Raw genomic sequence first — 21,864 nt, 5'->3', positions numbered from 1 at the left:
TGGAGAGACAGGTTGGAGAGAGGATGCTGCTCCTTCTTTGAGATCAAACATGTCGTGTTGTTCACGTGCTGTCAGCGTGACGCAAAGAAACCATGGAAACAAAGTGTGAGTGAAATCAGTCCAAAGTAACAGAGTGAAGAGCAGCAGATGAAGCACAGAGGACACAAAAAGGAAGGAAAGAAGGAAACAAGGTCCATCTGTGTCCTTTCAAACAAACAAGCATCAACGTCCAGAAACATGAATCCACATATTTATACACATATTTATTTAATGAGAACAAAACAAGAATATTTATAATCCATCAGCAATAATCAGGGCTGGGATCCTCCTGGTTACAAACAGGGTCCAGGACTGGGACACTCAGGTGGATCCTGCAGGGTCTGGTTCAGGAAAAGGTGGAGACCAACAGAAACAGTTTTAGTAGAAAGGTATGATTTCATTTATTTGAAGAGATCAGAGCATTATTCTGATTATTAAGCTTCAGTCAAATATACTAATGCGCACGGCGCCGTGACACTTAATGATCTGTTATTGTACATTTGTCACATGTGTGTATTTGTTGTTGTATTGTTGCTGCCATGATGCATCATATGGGACCATCACACTACCACCACCATATGTGACTGTTGCTATGAGGCTCCTTTTCATTGATGCTGTGTTAGTTTCAGATGTAACAGGACTCAAAGCTGTCAGAAAGCTTTTGTCTCATCAGTCCACAGAGTCTTTCCCAAACGGGATCATCAACATGTTGTTGGACAATGTGAGACCATCCTTTGTGTTCTTCTTGGTCTGCAGTGGTTTTCTCCTTGGACTCCATGGATTCTCTTTCTTATTGTTCAATGATGACCTTAACTGAGGCCTGCAGGTCTTTCATGTTGTTCTGGGCTCTTTGTGAGCTCCTGGATGTCGATGTGGAGTCATTTTGGTGCCACTGGCTCCTGGGAAGGTTCCCACTGTTCCCCAGTTTCAGCATTTGTGTCTAATGGCTCTCACCGTGGTTCCACAGAGTCCCAAAGCCTTAGAAATGGCTTTGAACCCTGTGCAGACTGACAGCTGTGACTCTGTCAGCTGATTGTGTAGATGGTGGCATTATGTGTTGCTGTTTGACATCTTTCAGCCTGTTCACTTTCTCACACGGGTTCTGTAGAAGTTGATGAGTCTGTTGATCCAACAGGTCTTCTAGTAATCAGGCTGAGTGTGTTTGTCAAACTCAGCTTTAGAAACAAATGTGCTTCATCACAGTTCATTCATGACTGAAGCAGAGGGGCAGTTATTGTTGCACACAGCTCAGGTAGGTTGGGATCACCTTTGTGCCTTAATCAATGACATCATCATTTATTTACTTGTGTTATCTTTGTCTAACAGGAACATTTGTGTGATAAAAACAGGAAGAAATGACTGAGTGAAAAGACTTTTTCACACCACTGTGTGTGATCGTTGCCCCTGGGAGAGTTCACTTATCTGCAATGAGAGGTGTGATCAACACGAGTGCACGAGTGTCACATGACTCACAGCTGTGCATGCAGTGGCAAAAGGCTGAGTGTGTGCCATCAGTCTGTACTCAGTCCTCACTCTGAGCCTCACAGCTTCCTGCTGCTTCATGAGAGCAGAGCTGAACTTCCTGCTGTGGGAGAGACGAGGAGGATCCTGGTGCAAGAAGCACAAATGATGCAGTTTGTTTCCTGTTTACACTCAAAGTGACTAAAACCAGATTTATGAAAGTGTCATTTCTCTGAGTCCCACTGATGGAAACATCAGCTTGTATGAACTGTTCAGTCTGATGGATCCTCTGAAGTGTGTCAGTGAGCTGTTGGAGTAAAGCTTAGTCAGACTTGGACCTGGTTGGTAGTCGTCATAGATCTGGACCACAGCTGGCTTCAGGTCGTCCACTGGGAGCTCCTGGATGATCTCTGTGGTTGATGGTGTGTCCTTTGATAACTGGACGAGACAGAAACAATCGCAGACACAGTTTGTACCAAAGATCATCATCTGGTGTCCCCACTGTGGACGTCTCTGACCTCCTCTAAGGACACCAGAACAGGATCTTCCTTTGGTTCAACACGACTCACCAGGAGGCCACGTTTGAGCTGTGAGGAGATGACACCATCACAGTGATCACATGACGTGTTGGTAGAGTCTAATTACTCACACTCTGGGAAACATCCAGGACCACCATGTTTGTAGTTTTCTCCTTCCCACTGTAGCTGTGTTTGAACAGTGTGTGCACACATGCTCTTCATCACCCACAGTGACTCCACGCTGGTACAGACTCTCCTCTAACCTGTCACATACTTACAGGGATGTATTTCCACAGTCAGTCTGGCTCTGGCAGATTCACCTGTGGGCTCCACCTCTGTGTGGACTTTCACACTGAGAGTGGGGACATCAGCAGGTGTTGGGATGTTGTAGGTCAACACGTTCTCACTCCCAACTCGTCAAATGTGTGACGCATGGTCAGGCTCCCTCTGCTTCACTTATCGACGCGCAGGGTACCCCCCTGGCGTCGAGAACTGACGTGCAGGGTCCTCCTATTGAATACTATAGAGCTCCTTAAACGTTGTTGAGATTTCCGCGGAAGAGCCTGTTGTCCGTATATTTATATATTTCCGAAATCACAATGTAGTGACGTGAACTGAACACAATATATTATATAATGTAAACAACTACCTGAGAAACAGCAGATACAGCAGATACATTAATTATAGGCCATTACTTTTGTATCGTTTATTGCATTTATGGAGGGAGAGGTGTATGCTGGGTAATGGCACAGCTAGCGACACGGTGACTTTATTCACCCGCTTCGGCTGTTATCAGTCCATCAGGCTTTATTAGCAGAAATCAGTCCCATAGATATGGACCATCTCCACCTGCTAGATTGTTCAGAAGGTTGTTATCATCCATCCAGATGGAGGATCAGTAACAGGAGCGTGGAAGACTCCAGAATCCACTCTGGCTGGAATCCGGTGGATACAGCAGTGTTACAGGTAAGACCATTTAAACGGACAGCATTTATAGAATGACTATTAAAAGTCAGCGAGTGTCAATAATGTTAATGTGGTTATGTTAGTAATACACCGAGTGCTAATATAACAGCTTTAAGATGTATTTGTAGATATTATTACGTGTTTTACCGTCTTTATGGTGCTAGCTTAAAGTTACGGTGTAAACGTTAGCTTATATTGTAGTAAAGCTGTTACTGTTTAAACGATGTTATATTAGCTTCTGTCATGACTGATGAAGTTACTAGTTAATAAAGTTTCCAGTAAAGTGATTAATCGCAGCCACAGATTGACAGTAAATATCTCGATTAGCTTCAATGCATCTGTAATAAATATGTGCAAGTTTCAGTGCTTCGTTTAAACTGTATGATACTTATACTGACCCAGGGTCAGTGTAAATACAATCCTAGCTGTGTGAACAAAGCCTGGCTCCTTTAATCCTGCAGGACAAACCTCAGGATGCAGGTTATTATTACTCTTTCCTGCTGGCACACCTGTCACACCTGAGAGTCAGCTAGAAACTTACAGTGACGTGGACATCATGCAAAGACTGCCAGACTCTGTAATACTGTAAGTGATCAGTGACTCAGGTTAACACTAAACTTTAAACAGTCCCTCTGTGTCTCTGTGTGTGCTGAACATTTAGGATTGAGTCAGGCTGCATTGACTGTGGGACTTTTCTCTGTTAAAAACAGGTTGAAGACGGCTCAGAAACATTTGAAGATTAAAATTTAGCATTATGGCTGCTGGTGGTGTGTAAAGCTTCTACTCAGCTGTATTTTTGTTACTAATTTATGTTTGTTGTTATTTAACACAGATTTCAGAAGAGCAAAGATGAGCACTGTTGCTTAATCCTTAATAGTTTAACTGGATTGGAAATAAAAGAAATTCCAGATTTTTCTTCCACAGAAGTTTCATTCGTCAGTGTGAAGAGGGAGCTGCAGTGAGGACACAGCCTGGTCACTGAGGTCAGAGGTCAGAATCTGAAACAGCTGAGGTTTATATTCTAGGGGTTATAAAAATAATCGAAATGTATTTATAAAGAAACCTTTAAATAATATTTTAATTAATAGTCATAATATGATTATTATTAGAAATATCAAACATTTAAGTGGATTTTCTGTTACACGTATTGTCTTTGCCCTGCGATAACTGGCAGCCTGTCTTTGTCCTGTATCAGCTGGGATAGGCTTCATCCTCCCACGACCTTGAATTGGATACATGAATTGTATTGAATTGTATTCCAATTATGTAATCTGATCATTTATAAACTCAAGGTATCCAATCAAAATGTAAGTAATAATGTTAAAAATGGGAAAGCAGAAATAAGTGTGACATGAATGTAAATGTGTGAGCTGACATAGAGGACAGCTACATGTAGTCTGAAAAACCTTTGTTGTCAAGTTTGCAGGTCTATCACGAGACATTCTTACATAGAAGAGACTGTTAAAGTCTCTAACTCAGTGAAGCATTATTGGTCCAGTCTGTTTGGATAAATATAGTAAGTTGATGTTTGTCCATTTATTGACACACTTTCTCAAGTGCTTATCCAGTTCAGGATCACAGTGGAGCTGCAGCTGGATATGTTCAGTAAAGAAACCTTACAAAAGTTAACATAAACCTGCATCTCTGTACGTTGTTGTCCACAGGATGAGAAAATCAAACTGGAAGACTGTGGAACATGTTAATAAATGTTTGTGTTTATGCCTGTGTCTTTCACAGGAGGCGCTGAAAGGTTTCCCTAATAGTTCCTGGTGAATCAAAGCAGGACCATAAAGGTTGCTGGACTGCATGATGGCCTTACCCCTGAGCAGTCATCCTGTTAAAGGACCAACCAGTTAGAAGCTGTTTTCAAAGTAGCTGAGCAGATTTCATCTCAAGTAAGCGATTAACTGTTTGTTTGTTTGTTCTGCCACTTAAAGAGCATTTAAGGACGTCTTTTGAGTGTCCAGTTGAATTAATTCTACTGGCTCTCATGGTCATTTGTGATTATGGACATATTTTTCATGTTTTCAACCATTTAGTAAATTCTATCTATTTAGTAATATCTGTCAGCTATAAAATGTAATATAAATATAAAAATATCTAAATATCTCCTGCCCGTTATATTTTAATGATGTAAGACCAGACGTCTGTTATCCTGTTACATTAGCATTCCTCACATATCAATGAGATGCTGTACAGTACAATCCTACTGACACAGCAGAGGGATAACGACGGCTATTCAACATCGTTACACGACACATTCGAGCTGCATGATGCAGACAAAGTGACTAAATCATCTTTTTGTGGTTTATTGTCTTCAAACCAGCAGACAAAGCTGATGGCAGAAGATGTTTGGAGAAGAACTTCAGGCCGTGGACTGAAAAGGTATTTTTTTCTTGTTGTAGAAGCCGTCACTCCAAATGTCTTTTGATAACAGTGCTGATGTAAAGCTTACAGTCTAAGAAGTCACAGTGTTGATATTCAGCACAAAGAGAAAAGCTCACTAGTTTGAATTTATTTACAATCATAGTTTTTATAAATTCTGACTGTAAACAGCTTTTACAGCTTTGACATTGTTTGACACTTGATGTCAGGTGATGGTATTTAATTTAAAGGTTTCTTTGTCCCAATGAGCCATTTACACTGACCAGTGTCAGTTTAACTGTAACACATTCATTATTTAGATCCAAAATTTCTCAGAGAAATAACTGAATGTAAAAAATGGCAGCCCTCAGGCCAGGTTTAATTGATAGAGATGTCTGCATGCATTATGAAATTTATGTATCCCAGATAATTGTTATTCATCTAGTCCTGGCAGACCCACCCCTTCCTCCCAAGTAAACTGCAACCCAAAAGAACTAGTGGGGGTATTTACACACTCACAACCAGTGTGGGGTAAAAAGAGCCACCAAAAACCTGTCAGCCTGCACAGCTACAGATGTGCTAAAAGCTATAAGAGTTAGAAGCTCTGTTTATGGAGAAACTTTCTAAGCCTAACAGAGGACAGGTACTCCTGCCCAAATAACATGATATCACCCCACATACAGCCCAGCCATAAAGTGAACCAAGTCATTTAGTTAAAGACAGCATGGGACCAAATGCCAGCCTGCACCAACCTGACATTTCTTCCTCCTGAATTAAATGAATGAATGGATGAAAGTTAAATGACTACAAACCTAAAGCCACTAGTTCCCACACTGGAGTTCCCCGACACTGTGTTTTAACTATATTTAGCTTGTATCAACAGTTGTAGCAGGCTAAGCTACGTGAGACACTGCATTGAACGATTGTTTCTGTCTTAATGGTTTCAGCTCAGATGTTCTGCTTTTTCCTTTCAGTAGATCAAAGCAGCTCGTGCTCTGTCTGCTTCCATTCTGATGGCAAGAAGAAGAAGGAGAAGAATGCTTCAGCGAAGTGGCGTTCATGGTCTCAGTGGACAGTCATGGTCACACACTGCATGTGGTTTTAAAAGCAACATGTCTGTTCACCACAACAATGGAGATGTGTAATATTAGTGCAGCTACGGTTTGTTCTTGAACATCAGTTCTGTTTTCTACTTTGACCACTTAGACCAAAAAAGTGTTGTTTTCAGATTCTTTCTTATAAATCTATAAAGCACCTGTTCATTTTTTATTACAACTAGTTTCACATAAATGTTAGTGTTTCCTTTATGATCTTTTAATGCTTACACTACACTGTACACGTCTACATTAGAGACATTTCTGTTACCTATGTATGAGACTGGGCTGCTTGACTACGATTTGGAAATGGATGCAAAATCACACAGATCGTGCTATTGTTTGTTTTTTAATATGATGGACTGAACACAGGAGGTATCTGACTAAGCAAAGATGAATCTGAGCCCATTTCTACCTGTCTCTACTGTTTCAACTGTAACTGTCAGGATATATATTTATTCCAGCTCTCATAGGGCAAAGGAATGACTCAGACTTGTCAAATGTTCTTTGACTTGATAAACAATATGAAGTTCACAATTTTCTTACAAATAAAACTATAATGACAAACATGAACAGCTGTGGTTATTTCTGAAACATGATTTTTTTTGAACGTGTTCACATTTAGACAGTGTGCATTTGTATGCTGAAACTGTAATGGTGAACCTGAGGTGATGGTCAGCAGAAGGCAAATATATATAAATATAAAACAATATTGAAGTAATGTCTTTACCCTGTGCAGCGTGTGGACGCTGTGCACACAATCACCTTATTCACTGTAGTAAACGTGCACCGCTAGCTCACGTGACTGACTGTCTCCATGGTTACATCGTATATTATTAGCTATGTAAACAGCTTCCAAAGATGCCGCCATAGCTCTCTGCAGCTGTAACACTTTCACACTTTACAAATCATTTCACATTTTTGATAGTTATGAATAAAGAATGTGTTTTAAGGTCATGCTAGGCTGTTGCTATGGTGGTTGCTGTGGAATAGGATGGACCGCGCGTCCGATTCCTGTTATTAGCTGTCCGCCGTAGGAAGGCTGCGTTCCATTTAGAAATAGCACCAGTCTGCCGTAACTCGAACTCAAACCCCGTTTTGTTCTTTAATTAAAGGGCTTTTATAGCCGTTCATGACACGCACACACACATAAAACACTTTGCCTCACCATGAGAATGCAACTTTACTAAAACCTTTAAAGTATCTGAGTTAGGATAGAAAAGTGAACCAACCAGAGATTTAATGATGAAGACTCTGGGTTCTGTAGTTCACGTTTTACAGACCTGAATGACTCACTGCACATCCATATAATTTATTGAAGAGGAGTTTAGAATGCACTTTACATTTAGACTGTTGCTGTTTAATTTTTTACATTGTTACCATGTCATGAATAAGGTTCACCTGCTGGGGGTTTGATGGATCAGCTGGACAATACAGTGAAAGACAGACTTCATCCATCATATGCAAGAATCCTAGTTGGATTTTTGTTTTCACTCATATTTTAGAACCAAATATTGAAAACAACTCTGACAGACTGGATACCTGGTCAGGGTGTACATTACCTTTCACTCAAGCATCCCAGGACAGAGCCCTGCCCCACCATGAGCCTGGGTGGATACATGGTTATAATATAAAATGACTGATACTGAATATGAATATTTCATGAAAATCAAATTATAATATGAATTCCTAGGTGTTTGTTATATCCAGCAAGAGATTGATTACATATGTCTGAATTGCTAACCCTAACCCTAGCTCAACAGACCACAATGCCCTGGACTGTCACTATTATTACATGCTGTGAACATAAGTAGCTTTGATCACAGTTTATGTTGTAAAAGAGAAGGAATATTAAAAAAAGATCAACATTGTGATATTATTTCTTCCAAACTGACCAGAAACATGCTTGTCAGACTCTCACAGCACAGGATCAGACTCACTGTGCATGACGGCTCAGGCCAATAATGTTTGTTAGATTGTCAGTTGTTTAGTGCTTCTGTACAGTTAGGGTCACCATCTCTATTTCAGTATAATTAATATGCAGAAAACACTAAAAGTTGATGGTCTTCCAATATTCTAGCATAATAAAAAAACTTTGACTTTGTTAGTACATATTGTTACAGTCCTAATGCCAGTATGATTCTTCATAACGCCTGCTTTGAAATACTGAGCTTTAAAATTGACCTGATGAAAGATAATTTACAGTGGCAGTCTGTCAGGATAATTCTGACTATAAGATCACTGTATCAATCTGAATCCTTCTGAAATGTGCTGTGAATGAATGCTGATGCAACTCACTGTGGGAAAGCTGTTAATAAATGAATCTGTGACACATGCAACACATTCACAGAGGAAGAGGACACAAAGGGAGGACACGCAGAGGCTGTGTTAAAGTCAGAAATCCAAATCTTTAGTCAAAAACAGGCGGCGGTTACAAACAGGAAGACAAGCAGTCCATTAAACAGTCTACAGGGTCAAACATTCAGAGAATTCAAACAGCAGTAAAAAATAACTGGACACTGAAAAACTTAAAGCAATGTGAGATGAAACAAAAGGAAGCAGCGCAGTATATTCACTGAATTATCATCAATTACAAAAGAGAAAAACGACGATTTCTAAGGATTATTTTCTTAATTGCAGTTAGAGTGTGGCTGGTAAAGATGGAAACATACAGAATGTAAACTGAGTTTGGTGAACTTTGTTAGTAACAAATGAGGTAAAAAAACCCAAAACAGACAAAACACAGAAAGAGGCTCTCAGTATTCATGAATAATTAGAAAGCATCTAAACATTCTGGTCGTGGATTTTTACAGTCTTAGTTCCGCTCGCTGTCATTATTATAATCATCATGATCAATGGCGAGGTCCTGAGGTGGGCGGGGCCGTCTCTGGTGATGTCACCATGAAGGAACAGCATCTGGCACGTGTTGGTGAAACATCCCAGTACACTGGTGTAGTTTCCTCTCCAGCTGTTTGACATTTGACATTTCAACATTAAGGGGAAGAAGAAGAAACAGTGTTAGGTCAGGTGACCACATGGTTTCTAAAAAAAACTGACAGGAAGTAACCAGGCCGTTAGAAATGGATATCATGTGTTTAGGTAACTCTACTTACCAAAAGCAAAGCTGCTGAATGTTGCAGGAACATGCTCATGTGTGGTGGTTATTCAGTGCTGCTCCGGCAGGTTAGACAGTCCAAGATTGATATCCTGCCCATCTGAGAGTTTGAAAACACACATGCAAAGATTTAATTGTATTACAGTCAAAGTGGGATGTTCGTTTTTGTCCTTTTAAAATGTTTGTGTATTTGAAAGCACTAACATTTAAGGATGACTCAGATCGTCTCTCTCTAAGAGTGTCTCCTTTAAAGGGGAGACAAGTGTATCCACTGATCCACGTCACTTTACCTGGATGATGACTCCTCTCTCCCTCACCCAGAAACACTCCTAAAATAACCAAGCAAATAAATAATACCGAAGATTTACTCACATTACAAAAACATCAAAAACTTCTCCCTTTGATTCCATTCCTCCATTCCTGCTGAACATCAGGCAACAAATATCCCAGTAAATCACAGTAAAATGTAAAGCACATATTTTCTCTGCTTTGTCTAACCTCTGCAGAGCCTCTGTCAAGAAAAACAAATCTGTAAGCATAAAACAAATATACATTTCATAACACGTCACTGGACAAACCTCGGTCAGTTTATTTCCTCTGTGCAGTGCAGATGAGCATCAGTCAGCAAGTCAAGGTGGTGAGATGGACTCGTGCCCTTTGTGACTCTGCTAGTTCTTCTGAGGAAACACCACCGTCTCTCCACACCGTCACCATCTGTGAGCACAAACTGCTGCTCTGCTCTGTCAGCATGTAGGAAATCAGATATCACACACACAGGGGTGAAGAAACATTAGAGCTCAACTTTGGATACATTAGATCTAAACAGATCAAAGTAGCTCTTAGTCTCAGCAATCAGACAAACAATGATACCAAACTGATTCTGTATGAATACAATATGGTATTTTCAATACAGGTGTCAAATTAATGTATTAAAACTAATACAGATATATGTATATATATTTTTGATAAATTAGTTTGCTAAATTAGAATATATTTTTATTTATTTTTGATTTAACAATTGCAACTGAAAGACATTAAATCTTGAACAAAAATATATTGTCACATTCTTCATTCTCAAATACAAATTTCACAAAGTAAATTTTTGATTAACAGAAAAAATATGAATTACAAAAAATAATTGTATATTACTAAAATATTATGCAACCGTGACCAAAGTCAGCATCATCATTACAGTATTGTGGACTTACTGCTTGCCTAATAGTGATAAACTTCAGGGGAGATCATGATGACAGAAAACTGTAAACAACACTCTGAAGTCTGAAGCTGCTTTTCTTGTTTCTGTGACCTCAGCACGCTGACAGACCTGAAGCTGCTACAGATTTTAAAAAGTGATAATTATAGGGAAGAAACTTCTCTTTTTCATCCGTTTAATCAAACATTTGATGCCTCAGCTGTCTCAGTCCTATAGCATTCTGCAACTACAACTAACCTGAGGAGGCTTGGATTTGGCTGCAGGTGCCCCTGTACATCCTTCTCAGCAGCACACATGTGGGTACCATTTAATCACACTTCTTCCTGAGCTTTGCTTCATCACAAGACTAAAGGTGGCATCCCGTGTCACAGTCTTATCATCATCCAATTGGAGAAGAAACATTTACGGTCATCCTGGTTTTGTTTTCTGATCCTGCAAAAAGACTGAGGACAACAAAGCCCAGAGAACACGAGATGCACAACATCCAACATTCAGACTCAACAGCCTCCATAAATGAAGAGCACCAGGTTGGTCCAGTTATACTAGATATGAGCATGCTTCACATTACTGTGTATGAATAATAATCAAGAGACAAACTTTGAAGATGCAGAGCATGATGTCCCATCATCAGACTGTAAACAAATATCCACCAGGCTTCTTTGTTGGCAGAGGTGCTGATTCTCCCATCAGGGATCAGTAGAGTGTATTAACCTGTGGTATAAGCAGCAGTCACTGAAATATTACAGTTTCAGATATGAAATCTGCCACATAAAAGCCAGGGTGGGAGGGATCTCTACAAACTGACTTACCTCTGCAAGTGCAAGGCTGTTCCTCCAGCTTCAACAAAAATCGGACTCTCCAGTCACAAACAAAAAAACTCCAGCTGGGAGATAGAAAACGCTGTCTGGGTCTTGCTGGATGTTGCTGGATGTTGCTGGTCAGAGTCCCACATTAGCAGAGTGCTGCTTGGTCCCACTTCGGTGGCCTCAGAATCTCATCTCTGCTTTTTGCGGATGATGTGGTTCTGATGGCTTCATCGGGTGGGGGCCTCCAGCTCGCACTGGAACGGTTCGCAGCCGAGTGTGAAGCAGCGGGAATGAGGATCAGCACCTCCAAATCTGAGGCCATGGTTCTCAGCCGGAAAAGGGTGGAGTGCCCACTCCGGGTCGGGGATGAGTTCCTGCCCCAAGTAAAGGAGTTTAAGTATCTCGGGGTCTTGTTCGCGAGTGATGGGAGAAGGGAGCCGGAGATCGACAGACGGATTGGTGCTGCGGCTGCAGTGATGCGGACGCTGCACCGGTCCGTCGTGGTGAAGAGGGAGCTGAGTGTAAAAGCGAAGCTCTCAATTTACCGGTCGATCTACGTCCCGACCCTCACCTATGGCCACGAGCTGTGGGTAGTGACCGAAAGAACGAGATCGCGGATACAAGCGGCAGAAATGAGCTTCCTCCGAAGGGTGGCTGGCCTCTCCCTTAGAGATAGGGTGAGAAGTTCGGCCATCCGGGAGGGGCTCAGAGTAGAGCCGCTGCTCCTCCACATCGAAAGGAGCCAGTTGAGGTGGTTCGGGCATCTGACAAGGATGCCCCTGGGCGCCTCCTGGGTGAGGTGTTCCGGGCATGTCCCACCGGGAGGAGGCCCCGGGGCAGACCCAGGACGCGCTGGAGAGATTATATCTCTCGGCTGGCCTGGGAACGCCTTGGTGTTCCCCCGGATGAGCTGGAGGAGGTGGCTGGGGAGAGGGAGGTCTGGGCTTCTCTGCTTAGGCTGCTGCCCCCGCGACCCGACCTCGGATAAAGCGGATGAGGATGGATGGATGCTTGGTCCCACTGACCCATGTGGACAGTGACTGTGGAGAACTGTTCTGGCAAACAGAAAAGAGAATTAAAATGACAAAAAGCCAAATTTCCACAAAGACTCTCTTGGAATCAGCAATCAGAAAATCATTGGTTCATATTACAATTAAATATGACCAGGCTCCTTAAATGTAAGCAGTTACATCCTTCACACAGCACATTTCTCCAGGCTGTCAGGTAAACATAGAATTAATCTCAGGTAACATGACTCACAGTAGAGATTCAGTAAGAAAGATTGCCAGCTCTAATATTATTACCACACAATCCAAGGACACAACAGCTCAGATTTCTAGAAGTATTTAAACAAATGTCTTCTGAATATTCAATTCATGTTCACAGTGGGAGGGTGGGGGGGGGCTGTTGTGGAATTTTGTAAATAAAATCTGCTGTGATCAAGCTATTTATTACTGCGCGCAGGAGAGCCAACACACATCAAACATCACAGTTCACAGTCATGTCAGCTCTGCCACAGAAGTCGTGCTCCTACTCCTTTATGCATTCCAAGAAAGAGGAAGTTACAAACTGATCATACCACACTTCACGTGCCTGGCTATGAAACCTAACAGATCAATGGTTAAGCTGTTTTGTGCCCTTGGCCTTATCAGCACCTGTAAAGGGAGTTGTTTTCTCAAACTGCTGATGCTGAAGCAAGTTCATCTAGTTTTAGAAACTTTCACTGAACAGTCTATAACAGTGTCACAACTAAGCATATGCATAAGCACTTAAGTACTTTAAATGAGAATAATAGAACATTTCTATTACAGGAGCCAGAGCCTGTCCCAGTACTCACAGGTAGAGCACACCTGGACAGGTCACCAGTCTGTCAGAGGACTAACAGAGAGACAGACGTCAGAGTAACAAATCGATTTAAAATTAATGTAAGTTTGCTGCAGCTGTATGTATGAACATGTGTTTCTGTGCTCACAGTCCACCTCTCAGGAACCTGCAGTTCATTTTAAGTCTACTTTAAACAGACCTCACAAAAGGCTGATGTGGCTGGATCAGTAGTCTGATTTAAGTACGATGCCTTTGGCCAGGGATTAATCTGGTACATCTCTTCACTGCAGTCTTACATATTATCCCCACACCTGAACAAAAAATATTGATATTTACAAATAACAAATTCAGCTGATGCAGCCTGACTCAATCCTAGATGTTCAGCACACACAGAGACACAGAGGGACTGTTTAAAGTTTAGTGTTAACCTGAGTCACTGATCATTTACAGTATTACAGAGTCTGGCAGTCTTTGCATGATGTCCACGTCACTGTAAGTTTCTAGCTGACTCTCAGGTGTGACAGGTGTGCCAGCAGGAAAGAGTCATAATAACCTGCATCCTGAGGTTTGTCATGCAGGATTAAAGGAGCCAGGCTTTGTTCACACAGCTAGGATTGTATTTACACTGACCCTGGGTCAGTATAAGTATCATACAGTTTAAACGAAGCACTGAAACTTGCACATATTTATTACAGATGCATTGAAGCTAATCGGCATATTTACTGTCAATCTGTGGCTGCGATTAATCACTTTACTGGAAACTTTATTAACTAGTAACTTCATCAGTCATGACAGAAGCTAATATTTCTGTCCCAACATCGTTTAAACAGTAACAGCTTTACTACAATATAAGCTAACGTTTACACCGTAACTTTAAGCTAGCACCATAAAGACGGTAAAACACGTAATAATATCTACAAATGCATCTTAAAGCTGTTATATTAGCACTCGCTGTATTACTAACATAACCACATTAACATTATTGACACTCGCTGACTTTTAATAGTCATTCTATAAATGCTGTCCGTTTAAATGGTCTTACCTGTAACACTGCTGTATCCACCGGATTCCAGCCAGAGTGGATTCTGGAGTCTTCCCACGCTCCTGTTACTGATCCTCCATCTGGATGGATGATAACAACCTTCTGAACAATCTAGCAGGTGGAGATGGCCCATATCTATGGGACTGATTTCTGCTAATAACGCCCATTGTATGGACTGATAACAGCCGAAGCGGGTGAATAAAGTCACCCGGTCTAGCTGTGCCATTACCCAGCATACACCTCTCCCTCCATAAATGCAATAAACGATACAAAAGTAATGGCCTATAATTTATGGAACTCCAAAGTGTTCAAAATTAAATAAATAAATAGGTCATGATGAAATAAATAACTATGTGAATAAATAAGACACAGGTATGTAATGTGAGAATGATATTGTGAAATAATGGAACACATTTTGAAAAAAATGCTCATTATTGTGAAATATATTACATTCTGCTATATAAATTTAATTATTATTGTGAAATATTATTTCATGGTCATTATTTTTCACAATAACAGAGATTATTCCTGAGCCATTTTATTTATTTCCAGCCGTTTTTATTCCAAAATGACCTTTTTTCAAAGTCAGTCTTTATTTCAAAATCCCGTTTTTCCCAATGGCCTATTTATTTAATAATGCGACTTTTCAGCAGAATGACTTTGTCTGTCAATCAAGAGAGACAGGGCGGAGCCAGTTGTGTGATTGGTTGCTCCTTTACTCAGACATAAGTAATAGCACATGAAGTGTCGATTTAGGTTTAACGGTGCAATGCGTCTCCTATGCAGCCAGCGGCAGTATGCAGCTCAAAATAAAGTTAAGGCACCGACAAATGCAAAACACTGGGCGCGAATAACGTTACAGGTGTATCAATTCTTGTGAAGGATATGGCTGCAGGAGACTAGTCCGTTTCTGAGTTACTCAGAGAACTTGCTAACCGCTTAGATTGTACGTCTTCACCTCAGTTTGAGAGAGTATTGCAGCAGCGTACTGGAGATGAAGCGGTCTCTGGTCCAAGTTCTCATCACAACCGCACAGTGTTAACGTTATCACAGCTAGCTCCACTCCATGAAACGCTGTTCAGGGTAAGTAACAATATGTTATTACTGCTCAGTTAGTCTGTCTGTCTGCCAAAAATGAGCTTTTTAATCAGTTCAGTCACAGATTTTTTTAATACTGTTTTTATCATAGCAAAGAACTCAATAAATTAGGTAAGAGAAAATAATTGTCTTCTGGGTTAATGTCTGTATTACTATTTACATTGTTGTAGGTAATAGTTATTCATGACTGTTTTAAAGTGGCTTATCTTCTCTGCTAATATGGAAGACAAGTAATCTATGTGAAAGAAAAGAAAGCAATTTTAGTTCAACGTAGTGATTTTGTAAGTGGGTATAATTTGAAAATGCTTTTACTAGTACAGTGGATGTTCTTTAAATATTTAACATTTAAAGTGTGTGTCACTTTACGGAAGCCAACTTCAGTTTTGGTTTGGTCTCACTGTTGTAGGTCATAACACAAACAAGTCAAGTCAAGCAGCTGAGGAAAGGGCTTAAGGAGACCATGGTATGGCCGCTTCTGACAGAAAGATCAGACATCATTCCTCTTTTCTTACCAAGGGAATCAGAGACTGCTCCCTGTTGTGAGGTAAGGTCAGGTCACATCTTTTAACATCTGAATAGTAAAGGTATTTGGTTAATTTATGAAGGATGCACATTAATTGTTGACACAAAACATCAATATACTATTTTGTATGCTTGGGTTAGTTGAACAGCTGGGTTACATTTAATAAAAATACACCTAATGTTGCAGATGCTCTTAAGACTACAAGTAAAGCTATAAAATGACTGTGGCCTGCCACAGAAGATGAAGATGAGGAAGAAGAGGAATGCTCTCGAGGATAAATGCAGAGTGGCAGGTTACCTTCGGTCCTTCATTGAAAATGGTAAGTCTGCTGCTATCGGTATTTTGCCATTGGTTTTCTCTGATTATACTTTGGTAAATTACATACAGTCCAGTGATCTCGGGTCATTAACAAAGTACACTATAGTATAATTTTGTTTTGTTATTTGCTCCATACTGCCTCCATGCAATACATAAAAAAACAGAGTGGTGGCATTATCAGTTGCACTATAATTGTATGTAGACTACTTTTAGCTTTGTTAACATAAAAATATCTATAACAGCTACAACAGCAATTTGAGTGGGGCAAAAATCTCTGGTGCTCTGTATGCAAGTGTTCATCTTTTATGGTATTTCTCCATAAAAGATTCAAAATAATGAATATGTCATTATAGTTTAAAACAATCTTCTGTTGCAGCATCTTGTGCACAATGAAAAGCCCTCATCAAGTTTTGGACAGGATGGGAAGTCTTGCCGAGAGAAATGACTGTGGAAGTGGTCAACAGCAGTCTTCCAAAGACTTCCACCTGTTTTCACGTACTACGTCTTCCTGCACACTACTGTACCTATTACTCATTTCTAATGGACATTCAGGTGTGTCTCAACTCTACTGACTCAGGTTTTGGTCTGGTTTATGATTGATTCCATAACCACATGGTAAGATTAGACCATTTCTTCTTTCTTGCATCACATTACTGTATTCAGTGTTCAAAGAAACGGACAATCTAGTGAGTTCTAGTTCCTTTTAATACACTTGACAGTGAAAAATGCACAGTACAGATGAGCATTTATGGGTTTTTTTAATATAAACTGACAAAGAGTTCAGATATCAAAATCAGTTGTTCACTGTACATTATAAATTACACAGTATGTTTTGTTTATACTCGCTACTGGTACAAAAAAATTATGTGAATTAAGATGTTACACTACTGTACTGTGTTCTTTGTATTAAATCTGCTCAGAGTTGACATGTACTGTACATCCAACCAAGAAATGAATATCATTAAAGTGACAGCTGTGTAAAACAAATCCTGTTTTATAGCCACTCACTGTTTTGTTGAAAATGAAATTGGTTATGCTGTTTTGAGTCAGTATTAGCTATAAAGCCATAGATGTAGAAATTTAAAAAAAAATCCTCCTGACATAGAAACTGATTAAATGTGATAGTGTCTTTCTACAAGTGATTTTGAAGTATGGTTATGCAAGAAATAGGGTGTGAACATATTGCACCTGCTTACTTTGAAGAGTTAAGGTGTGTTATCAAACATAAGTTTGAGTGACTGAACAGTTTCACAGTAGGCATCCAAAGCTTGACTGAGTGAAACGTTGTTGTTTGGTAGCACAGCAGGGTCTCGTTCATTCAGTGCACGTGGGAGCTGAATCTCAGGAATGGTGATCTCATTTGATGGGCGGTGATTATGTGGTCCTGTCCAGTCCACACCATAATCCTCATCAACCTGAAAGAGCATGCACATGTTTTAAATCTAAACTGAAGAGGTGTTTCCTGCAGCTGTTCCTAGATGGACTTATTGAGTCTGTCTATGTGAGTTGCTTAGGCATTGGCTACCAACTAATTATTCATTCACCCATTCTAGGTCAGGATTGGTTCCCTTCAGGTATAACAAATTTAACTTTGTTTAAAGTATTGCCATCTATACCTGACAGATGGGATAAAAGGAGAGAATGGCTTGGGAGACATTTCCACTTACAGGAAAAAAAATGTTGGTACACCAACTTGCACAGTAGAAATAAACTCATCTCAACTACAGATAGCAGAGTAGGCCTGCACAATAAATCGAAAATTTATTGTCATCGCGATATCAGCCTGTGTGATGGGCCCATCGCAAAACACGGCGTAAACTGCGATAATTGGGTACCTTAAAATGTTTACACACGTGCTTTAAAGACTTTACCAATCAAAGAAACCCCTTGACACATTTGACCAGTCGAATAGAGCCCTTCACAGCATTAACCAATCAAATGGATTAGTGGCCCGCCTCATACGTAGGGGGGGATGAGCGAACAATGCTGCAGCAACGAGCTACTATGAACTCGTGGTTAAAAAAAAAAGAAAAAAGAAAAAAGATAGTACCTCGATTATTTGGGGGTACTTTGGATTTGATAAAGACGACGTTCTCCAAACACAGGTACTCTGCAAAACTTGCCGAACACTCGTGGCAACCACCAGAGGAAACATGACTAATCTCCACCATCATCTTCAATACAACCACAGAGAACTGTTTGAAGAGTTCCAGAAAGTTAGCGCTAGCCAAACAAAGGTTGCTAATGTTAAGACAAAGAGCGCAGCAGTCCAACAGCCGTCTCTGTATCAGAGTTTTTCAAGTGGAACTCCTTATGAGAAAACGTCGAAGCGGTACAAAGAAATAACAGAGGCCATTACACATTTTTTGGCTAAAGACATGATGCCTATAAATACAGTTAGCAGAGAGGGCTTCACCAGTCTGATACATAAAGTGGACCGGAGATACCGCATCCCCTCACGAAACTACTTTTCCCATGTCGCCATTCCACAAATGTACGAAACATGCCGCAAGACCGTCATGTTTGAACTGAGCCAAGCTGAAAACTACACAAGCACTACAGTAAAGTTTCCTCTCCAGTTTTGACTTACATCATAACTACTTGGTGAGTGGTAAAATAATGAACAACTGCATTGAGATAATTTGCAGTATAATTTAAGTTATGTTTAGGATGGAAGTTATGTTTATGGAAGGATGTCTTTCAGAATTCAAGCCTCAGATAATTTTTTATGGGGGCAATGTTTCAATGTTAAAGTGCACTTTGTTGTTACACTGCTAATACAGCAGCTTTCTTTAAATAAAACTGTTGCAGTAAAACGGAAATTATGTATTCGGTTTTTTGTTGTTTTGCTATTTATTTTATCGCAAGTCATATCGTTATCGCAATATTGATCACAGTTATCGCACATCGCAGGTTTTCCTAATATCGTGCAGCCCTATAGCAGAGTTTTACATACAAGAACAAATACGGATCAAATAGTCATGTACCTGTGACAAATCTTGTCCGTCCTTTCTGTGCAGCAACCAGAGGTGCAGGGATGAATGGTTGTTTGCTTTTCTGAGTCCGTGCTGATTCCATGCTTCCTGGAATGACTGAAGATGATGTTGAATGTGATGCAAAAAGCATCTGTGCAGTGCAAACAAGTGAATTTTTTCACCGGGGTTGAGCAGTCCTTGAATCTCCAGCTGGGTGAAGATGTTTTCATATACATCCCTCCACAGGCGCTCAATGCTGATTTCCATCTATATGCCAAAGGTGATTTGCTGCTGGTACACTGTACTGAGAACGCCTTGCAGTCTTAATAGATAACCGTCGCATCTTGACCCCTTCTGGATTGACTCGTCTCATTGAATCCATCAGTCGAAATCCTGATTAACAAACAGATCATGTCTTAGTACTAACAACTACAAAAAGACTGTATTGTAAACACTGTAATGCATATGGGACAGATCATCATTGTGTCAGGTAAGTATCCAGGTGCTGTACAGATTTAGTGAGGAGAGAGAATCGTTTACACACTGGTTCAAACAGGAACATAACTGCATAACAGTGATGAGAACATGCTAGTCGTTTTTGATCGATACATTAAAATATCACATCATGGCCACACTGACACATGCTTTCCAGGCCGGAAACTGGTGTTTGGATATTTTAACAATATCAGCTTACTTTGAATGTGTATGCCTCTGGATCGTAGATGTCCCATCATCATTCTGCAGTCGACATTTGGGTGATGACGCTGAATGTCCAGCACTTTTGAATCCAAATCCACATCTCCAACAGAAGAATTCCTATCAGATTTTCTGCACATAAAACATTTTTTTCATATAACAGCAAATCTCAACAAAGTTTTCCAATTAATACTGAAAGAACCAAGGATGTAAATGTATTCTTGTTTTAGCTTTACTGAAGACACCAGAGAAAGTATGATATTTACAATGCTGCTGAAATAGACAAAACCATTTAAATAAACTCGCTGTTTAACATCAACTTTGTAATGTGTTCTCAGAGAACAATCAACTGCAAACAGCAATGAAACATTCAACGATGTACTATTTAAAGCACTGTTGTCTAACAAGATGTGATAAGTAAGTAGACTGTGGAAAGCTGGTGGGTCTACTCTCCGTATAAAAGGTTCCTACAGGTTCCACTGCCCCCAGTCTCTGAGTTAACACACTAACAGCTAACACTGCGCCGGCTAAACGTGTCTCAACACCGAGATGGCGCCGATAGCTTTAGCCGTAGCTGCCCCACTTAGACAGTAACAAAAAAAAAGCGATAATATTTCATTGTCAAACGTCATAATTAAGGTCAACATCTAAACAATGCTGTGTACAGAATCACACAGGTGTTCAATTACAGCATAAACTTACCTTAGACCTTCCTCCGTCATTTTCCTCCTAATTGTGCTCGGAGACACGGAAAACATATCGGCAATTACCCCGATGGTTATCCCGGACAGCACTAAAGTCCCGAGTGCTGCAGCCGGGATTTCAAGACGTGGACGACCAATATTTGAAGACTGTTCTTCCTCAGCGTATTCCAAACGAACACGGTGCTGAATTGATCTTAAACCTTCGACAATGTTGTCATCGATGCTAACATCTTGAAGAGCAATTATCATCCCAAGCATTTAAGAAACATCATCTAAACGACTCAGAACAGTATCTACTGGTAAATGATCCCTCTCTATCTGATCTGCTAAAATGAGCAGAATTAACTGAAGTTCACACCAGTCCGCCATTCTCCGTGACTTTTGACCTAGCACGCTGTCGCTAGCTGTAGCAGCCGTCCGCCGAGCAGGTATCCAGGAAAACTAGTCGATGGTAAACGATAAGCCAATAGGTGCAAAGGTCCAACCCACTTACATTGATTGACAGACAAAGTCATTCTGCTGAAAAGTCGCATTATGAAATAAATAGGCCATCGGGAAAAACGGGATTTTGAAATAAAGACTGACTTTGAAAAAAGGTCATTTTGGAATAAAAACGGCTGGAAATAAATAAAATGGCTCAGGAATAATCTCTGTTATTGTGAAAAATAATGACCATGAAATAATATTTCACAATAATAATTAAATTTATATAGCAGAATGTAATATATTTCACAATAATGAGCATTTTTTTCAAAATGTGTTCCATTATTTCACAATATCATTCTCACATTACATACCTGTGTCTTATTTATTCACATAGTTATTTATTTCATCATGACCTATTTATTTATTTAATTTTGAACACTTTGGAGTTCCATAATAATTAATGTATCTGCTGTATTTGCTGTTTCTCAGGTAGTTGTTTACATTATATAATATATTGTGTTCAGTACATGTCACTACAATGTGATTTCGGAAATATATAAATATACGAACAACAGGCTCTTCCGCGGCAATCTCTTGTCGTCAATAAACAACGTTTAGGGAGCAGCATAGTTTTCAATAGGAGAACCCTGCACGTCAATTATCGACGCGAGGGGGGTACCCT

At 40.2% G+C, this 21,864-nt stretch overlaps 4 long non-coding RNA genes across 5 annotated transcripts; 2 read left to right on the top strand and 2 right to left on the bottom strand.

Annotated features, from left to right (window-relative positions):
- Window positions 1-3,565: 3,565 nt before the first annotated feature.
- LOC102077623 (uncharacterized) lies at window positions 3,566-7,008 on the top strand. Its single transcript, XR_002059641.2, has 4 exons — window positions 3,566-3,974; window positions 4,722-4,879; window positions 5,311-5,369; window positions 6,326-7,008. It is a non-coding gene; the product is annotated as an uncharacterized LOC102077623 (long non-coding RNA).
- Window positions 7,009-8,931: 1,923 nt separating this feature from the next.
- LOC109199171 (uncharacterized) lies at window positions 8,932-11,176 on the bottom strand. The gene is made up of 6 exons (XR_002059638.2): window positions 11,008-11,176; window positions 10,766-10,890; window positions 10,136-10,297; window positions 9,762-9,886; window positions 9,556-9,657; window positions 8,932-9,410 (listed from the first exon to the last, which is right to left on the bottom strand). It is a non-coding gene; the product is annotated as an uncharacterized LOC109199171 (long non-coding RNA).
- Window positions 11,177-14,740: 3,564 nt separating this feature from the next.
- LOC109199173 (uncharacterized) lies at window positions 14,741-16,900 on the top strand. Of its 2 annotated transcripts, XR_003217653.1 has the most exons (4): window positions 14,741-15,525; window positions 15,947-16,084; window positions 16,250-16,382; window positions 16,758-16,900. It is a non-coding gene; the product is annotated as an uncharacterized LOC109199173 (long non-coding RNA). The 2 variants fall into 2 exon arrangements; XR_002059643.2 differs by having other exon boundaries at window positions 14,741-16,084.
- A 771-nt stretch (window positions 16,901-17,671) lies between these two features.
- On the bottom strand, window positions 17,672-21,627 carry LOC109199172 (uncharacterized). The gene is made up of 4 exons (XR_002059642.2): window positions 20,755-21,627; window positions 20,051-20,184; window positions 19,369-19,749; window positions 17,672-17,796 (listed from the first exon to the last, which is right to left on the bottom strand). It is a non-coding gene; the product is annotated as an uncharacterized LOC109199172 (long non-coding RNA).
- Window positions 21,628-21,864: the final 237 nt, after the last annotated feature.

Source organism: Oreochromis niloticus, unplaced genomic scaffold (genome assembly GCF_001858045.2).
Source record: "Oreochromis niloticus isolate F11D_XX unplaced genomic scaffold, O_niloticus_UMD_NMBU tig00002015_pilon, whole genome shotgun sequence".
NCBI classification, from domain to species: Eukaryota; Metazoa; Chordata; class Actinopteri; order Cichliformes; family Cichlidae; genus Oreochromis; species Oreochromis niloticus.
This window is presented reverse-complemented; position numbering and strand designations above follow the sequence as displayed.